Raw genomic sequence first — 7434 nt, 5'->3', positions numbered from 1 at the left:
TTTGTTCTTAAAGAATGCTTTTCCTTGGTCCAACCACTGTGGAAAGCTGTGTGGAGATTTCTTGACCTACTAAACATAGAGCTTCCATAGGATCCAGCAATTCCACTCCTAGGTATTTACCCAAAGGACACAGAAACATCAATTCCAAAGAGCACCTGCACCCCTATGTTGATAGCAGCACTGTTTACAATAGCTAAGCTTTGGAAACAGCCTAAATGCCCAAAAGTAGATGACTGGATCAAGAAGATGTGGTACATATACACCATGGAATATTACTCAGCATTCAAAAAAGATAAACACATGCAATTTGTAGCAACATGGATGGCGCTGGAAGGGATCATGCTCAGTGAAATAAGCCAAAAAGAAAAAGAAAAATACCGGATGGTCTCACTCATAGCAGGAATCTAGAAAACTTAAATAAGGGACCAGGAAAAAGAATAACTATAAGAAAGTGAAAATCAAAATCAACAAAAAACTATGAACCAGAGACACTCTATGGGGGATGGGGGGGTGGGGAGGGGAGGGATTGGGGTCAAAATAAGGGGATTGCAATTGTATGGAGAATATAAAAATAAAATTTATTTTTTAAAAAAGAATGCTTTTCCTTTCATCAATGAGTCATCTGTGGGCTGATACTGTGAGACCATTTATTAAAAATTCCTTTAATCTAGGCATGATTGACATGGAAGTTTATATTGGTCTCAGGTACATAATACTATGATTCTGAATTGTATCCGCTGTAAGTATCACCAGGATAAACTAGTTAACATTCTACCCAGACACAGATACCAATAAATACAGTGTATTATATCCCTCAAAAGAATGTTTTCAATGGAAGTATTTTATTGCTTGAAACACAATTGCTCAGGGAGCTAGGAGCTGGTCCCACAAAGAGAGAGGCTGGGACCCGATGTCATCTCAGCACGCTCCCCCAACTTGCTGTGCCATTTCAGTTTTCTCTCTAAGGTTTCAAGATGTTGGAGACTGCTTATGCCATGGAATCTGAGATTTAAAAAAAAGAGAGATAAAAAAGAGGAAAAAGTAAAATCAATTGTCATTTCACTAACTCAAGTTTAACACAGTTAAAGTCTTGGTGAGTTTTCTGCCCCACATTTTTCCGTATATTTGTTTTTAAGTGAAATCATGCTGTTATGCTCCCACGACTGCTTTCGTTTTTTGGGGTGACATTGTTTAGAGCTCTGTGTAGGCCCCACGATTGGCATGTCTCACCAAGCCCACCACCCACCACCCAACAATGGACACCCCCCAATCCTTCCCTCCCCCCCCACCCCGCCCTCTGCCAGCCACCATTCTGTTGTCTGGATCTAAGGATGTGTTTTCATTTTGTTTATTTCCTTTATTCTTCATATTTCAAAATGAGTGACATTATATGGTATTTGCCTTTCTCCTTCTGACTCATTTCACTTACCATAGCTCCACCAAGACCCATCCATGTTGTCATAATGGCAAGATTTCACCTTCTTTATGGCCGAGTAGTATTTTGTTGTGTGCATACACCGTCTTTACCTAGTCAGCCCTCAGCAGGCACGTGGGTTGTCTCCATATCTCCAACTGGGGTTGTCTCCATATCTTGGCTGTTGTGACTAGTGCTGCAGTGAACAGAGGGGTGCCCCTTCATATTCTGTGGGTAACTGCCCAGAAGTGGGATTCCTAGATCACATGGTAGTTCCGATTATAATTTTTTGAAGAACCTCCTTACTGTTTTCCATCCTGTCTGCAACTAGCCTGTATTTTTATGAGATATTTAATTCATTCTGTCAAATCAGTCACTAACTTTTTCAGACTCAAGTGATGAATGCTCACACATATCTCTTCTTCTTGTTCTGTTTATTCCATGCCCACTCCAGACTCAGCCTGCGGACAAGAGCCTTGAATGGTGTAATTTCACAAATGGGGTGTTGGAGAGTACAATTGGGGGGGGGGTTGCTGGGTCAAAGGTTGACTGTTGTTTACAACACAGTGTGGTCCTGAACAAATGCCTTAATTTCCCTCTCTCTGAACTAGCAGCACGAATTGGCCCCACCTCGTAAGGCTGTATAAGATTAAAAGTGAGAACACGAATAAAGCCCTTAAATAACAGCTTTTAATTTTGCCATCAAAGGGGTTAAGTGCCTGGATTTCTCTCTCCCTTTTAAGCAGGAGGCAAGAGACCAGCTCGTGGAAAAGGAATGAGCAAGCAGGAGTCAGAGCCAGATTCCAAGCCGAATCTGCAGGTGCTGGGACCTGTGTGTTGTCTCCAGCTCACGCCAACCTGTGGAAGGTGGCTCCTCATCCGCTGCCCTCTCTACACCCCACCATGGGATGGGGGTGCTGTCCCTCCACACCACAGAGCAACGCTCCCTTCCCAGTATATTTACTGGGCGCCCCATTTCTTAGGCGCTCTGTGGTAATAGTGTTTGGATATTAAGATCCGTAGGAATTGGTCAAATTGGAGATGTGGTCCTCTGAGCTTGCACTTGGTTTAGAAATTCATTCTTTTACCTTGAAATTTTTTACAAACGGTCGCCCCCGGCGAGGTCTCAAGGGCACCATCTACTGGGAGAAGCAGGCAAAGGCTGTGGAAACGTGATTTTTCAGGCTGCTTCGTTCTGTCTCAGTTTGAGGAACCATTTTCCAAAGTTAGAGGCTGCAACACACCCCACCCCACCCCTGCCCCGGGAGGCACCCCTGAGCCTTTCCACGTGGCCTGTCGAGTTGGCCAGACTCAATGATGCTCTTTAATGGTAAGAATATTCTATGATGTGTCTGAGCATTTAGTGCTGTAGAATGTGCATTTTAAAAATTCGGTCTTCCCAGTATAGGTAGCAACATTACCGCTTTCTACAGACAGGAAAACTGAGCTACAGAGTTCAAATTCACTTGTCTTTACAGACATATTCGTGTCACTCTGACTCACCGATTTTCACTCTTGATTTTTATTCCATAAAACGTTAAAACACTTAGACTGTACGCTAGGCATTGGCATTTGGCTTTCTCTTTCATGGAGATAAAACTTTCTTGCAGGCAGAGGGAGCGCACCTTAAGTCTGGGACTGAGTTGTTTTTCATTATAGTTTTAGGGTGACAGACACAAAATAAGTTTATTAAATGGAACGCAACATTCACTTACCATTTTTTTGCTTCCAACAAGACAAGATGCAAGAGTTTTAATGACCTTGGGCATTTGGGTAAATTGTTGTTCTTGAAATATCCTATTTTTCTTTAAAAAATAGAAAAGATATGACATCTCTCTATTGTGGCAAGACTTGCAAATGGATTAGGGAGATTCATTGAGCATCCCCCACCTCCAGGGAGCCAAGAACTTCAAGTGCATTGCGTCCCAGACCTGCCCACCAGCTGCAGACTTTGCTGAATGTTGTTTTAAATTCTCTTCCATTCAACAAAGAAAACTATTTGCAAGCAAATCTAATCTCATCAATTGAATGTTCTATTTTTCTCAAGTTTCTTTTTAAAACAATTTATTTATATGTATTTTACATCATTGTTCATTTTTAAACAATGTTTGCTTTCTCTTCTCACGTGTGTTCCCCATACAATTTCCACCAACTCACCCGTGGATGTTCTAAATGCAATTTTATTTAATTTATTATTTTTTAAAGTAACAAATGCACTTTTAATTGACTTACAGATAAAAACTGCTTTAAAGTCAGTGACCACTTCAGTCCCTAATCTGCTAGAGCTGTATCCTGGCCAATCTTGAGGAACTGTGTTAACAGGTTATTTTCATTATTTCACTTTATCCACAGTATTAGAAAAGCAAGGCATTATAAAAGTTTAGGTGAAATGTGTGGCTGGCAGCCCAATCCAGTCCCTTATAGTCCATATTTTCCCTTCAGTTCTTCTACTTTGGCGATGTAAGCTTTCATGGCATTGTCCTTGGATGTCCCTTTCAGTCCATTACAGGCATCCCACTAGGCTTTGCCTTTGAAGTCCATCATTCCAGGCCGTTCTGTATTTATATCGCGCACGGTTGCTTGTTTGTAGTGGCTATAGATGAACAGCATCTCTTCATCTGTTGGCTTGGTCTTGAGGTTCTTAACTTCCTCAGCAGCTTTGTCAAACTCAGCCTGAGACATGCCGGCTGGATTGCAAAAATTCCAGGAGACCTGCACGGGAGGCAAGAGCAGCAGCAGCAGCTCTAAATGCAATTTTAAAATCTCATTATCAAAGGTCAGGATTCCATTTTGCACTTGTTCTTTGCTCTACCTTTCTCTCAAAGGACAGAATGGTGTCAGGAAAGACTTAAACTGAAGTTAGGATGCCTGGTTTAAAAAAAAAAATCTTTCAATATTTGTACCACATACACACTCAATATATGTATCAATCACTCAATGAATTAGCAGAAAGTAACGTGGTTTGGTTTGACATGGGGAGTTGGGGGGGTGCTGTCTCCTACCCTCTCTAGACCTCAGTGTCCCCATCCAGTAGCCAAAAATGATGATTTCCCCCCTCCCTTTTTTATGTAGAAGAGCTGGGTGTAAGCCAGAGGTTGGTCACCAGAGACAGAGTGGGGAGCAGAACAGGGAGATCTACTGAAATACACTGCTGAGGGGAGCAGCGGGTGAGACAGGAGATGTCTGAACCCTAAGGCCACCAGGGAGGCTCCATAAAGGGATCCTTTCAACTGTAAGATAGCATTTCTAATTTTAACATTTCATTTTATCAATTGGTTGAACTACAATTTATCAAATTCTGGATGGCTGGCCATTAGGGGAGTTGCACTATTTTCTTTATTATGAACTATCCTTTAACAACAGCTTGTCTGCAGTCTTGCTCAGATCCACAGTGATTCCACAGCAAAAATTCCTGGAAGTGGAATTTCCAGGTCAAAGGGAGTAGCTCGATTTTTAGAGTCTGTACAAGACACATGCTTGGTGTGAAGTAGAAAATGATTATTACAAAGCAAACTGGCCAGTTAAAAAATTCATAAAATGAGGATGTTGCATTTGGGATAGGCAGCCAAGAGGAAACCATTCAGGCAAAGACTGCTTTGGAGGCTGAAAGCTTTCCTCAGAAAAGTTGCAATTTGCTATTTTCAACAATTGTTGTTCACTTCAAACTCACCTGCTTCCCCAAGAGGACAGGAGACAGCTTTCCAATGAAAGATCCAGAATCATGGATCAAAAGTCCTCCCTAGCAGAACACCATGGCGATACACAGTTGCAAAAAAACAGCTTTTCAACAGCAAGGGACACCCAGCTCTTGCAGAAAAATCCCTTTTGAAGCCCGGCCAATCTTTGGCCACTAGAGGGCACTAACAATACATATTTCCAGCCAGCAGCAGGAGTCCGGCTCAGCTAGACTTTTCCATTTCATCTTCCAGAGAATGAGAGGGGAGCAGTAGCCCTGAGTTTCCAGCATTCTTGCAGAGGCTGGCCCTCTAGCCTCCAAATTCCAAGAACTTTAACATTCTGTGGCGCAGCGAGTAGCTTTAGCCATGAGAGAAAGTCTATGGCCATGGACTGCCTTCATCCAGGCAGTTTTTCAAAGTTCTTGATGACTTTTTCTCCTTCTGCTGAATCCGATTCATTGCTGGGTGATGTGCATTGAGTCATTTCCTCTCTGTGTTTCGATAAGATCTACTCTTGGTTTGTATCTCCCTCATGTTGGAGGCGTTTAATAACATGGACAGCTAATGCGAAACTAAATAGCATAACACTCGGAGCTGGTGGTGTCCATCATTCCTCCTAATTCATATTAACGAGGCAGCCCCTGCAGAAGATGCTTGGAGTCTTAGCCTCCCCAAAGCCATTCCGGGTCCCCAGCTACAGTTGCTGAGAGCTGGGGGTGGGTGTGAGCTAGTGGATTTGAGGAATCAAACGTGTTCAGTTTCCAAAGCTGGGTTTGCTAATGGCGATGCCTAAGAGCCTGGTCCTGTGCAGCTCCCCCCAAGGCACTCTGCTCCCCCAGGAGGGTAGGCATCCTGCGTATTCCCTCCTCCTCAAACCAGGAGAGTCTCTCTGGGCAGAACCTGGGTCTCCCCACTACCAGTTTCTCATCAGAGGCTGGTTTCCAAGAGCATCCATCTTTCTGCTCCGCAGCAGGCAAGGGAAGAATCAGTCACTGGCTTTAAACTGCTTCCTGACTTTCCTTTTTTTTTTTTTTACATATTCTTTTTCTCACTTTACAAAACACAATCTTCATTGAGATCTAGTTAGAGCGATGGATGCATTTTTATGTGCGACCTACTGATTTGGTGTATGAAAAGATCTCGAAATGATCCCCCAAATAGCCAAGTCAACACCCACCAGCACACACAGTCACAAAGTTCTTTTTCTTATGATGGGACCTTTTTACATCTACTCTCTTGGCAACTTTCAGACACGCATGCATTATTGTTACCCATCACCCCCCTGTTGCACATGACCCCCCAGAATATCTTACAACTGCAAGTTTGCACCTTTGAGCCCCCCTCTTTGTCCATCTCGCCCATGCCCAGCCCCCGCCTCTGCTGACCACCAGCCTTCTCTGTGTCCATGAGTTTGGCTTTTTGGTGTGTTGTTGTTTTTTCCCACACTCCACATATGAGATCAGCCAGTACTTGTCTTTCTCAGTCTGACTGATCTTACTTAGCCTAATGCCCTCAAGGCCCATCGTGTTGTGTCTAAGGACAGTATTTCCTTTTTTTTTTTTTTTAATCGAATAAGGACCTGACATTCTACAGTTCAGCCTAAAGAAGACATGAGACCTGCAAATAAAGGAGGCTGAGCCAAGATCTGGAAAATTGGGGTGCACCGTCTGTTAAAAGCCCCTGGCACTAGCAGACAAAATAGCGCCACATCCTGAAAACGGCTTCTTTCTCTCCCCGTGAGCTGCAAAGCCATATGTCTTCTTTTTAATGGTCTCCTCATTTATCCTCCAGGAGCTTCTGCTCCTCTGAGGGTGAGTCTCTTTGGTTATCAGCAAACCGCAGGGGCCTGATAACTTGGAAGGGGTACATTCCGAAAAGGAGGCACCTCGCTTCATAACTTGCTGTCGTGGAGGAAGAAAATGCTTTGGCAGAGATGAATGACTCTGGTTTTAATTCGGACCCGACATCCATCTTGGCAAAAACTAAAACCAGTTTAGAGGGATTAAAAATGTGGCACAGAGGTTAGACAGCCGTTCTGCAGAGCAAAGTCTGTTCAAAGATAAGCCTGATTCTTTGGAGAACGAGATGCTTGGGCTGATATCTTGCCTTTCTTCACATCCCGTTCTTTCTTAAGAGACATTTCTGTGTCTTCCTTTTCTTGCTTGAATGTTTATCCGCTGAGATGTTTGGTTATTTAAACCAATAACAAATCTCTGAAATTGCTCTTGGCTGGAAACTTCTGAGGGAGAACTTGCTAGAAACTTTCTTCCGAAAACAAGCACGTGAACTTCGAAGTGACCAGGCAGTACCTCAGACCCCATTAAAGCCCGGAGAGAAAGAAAC

The 7434-nt window shown here is 43.2% G+C and overlaps 1 pseudogene across 1 annotated transcript; it reads right to left on the bottom strand.

Moving 5' to 3' along the window:
• Positions 1-3767: 3767 nt before the first annotated feature.
• On the bottom strand, positions 3768-4096 carry LOC311183964 (acyl-CoA-binding protein-like; annotated as a pseudogene). The gene has a single exon. The product of its transcript is annotated as an acyl-CoA-binding protein-like (transcript).
• Between the last annotated feature and the right edge of the window lie 3338 nt (positions 4097-7434).

The sequence above is a fragment of the Talpa europaea genome, assembly GCF_964194135.1.
Source record: "Talpa europaea genome assembly, chromosome: 14".
Taxonomy (NCBI): domain Eukaryota; kingdom Metazoa; phylum Chordata; class Mammalia; order Eulipotyphla; family Talpidae; genus Talpa; species Talpa europaea.
Note: the sequence above shows the minus strand (reverse complement) of the source record. Positions and strands in the feature narration are given on the sequence as shown.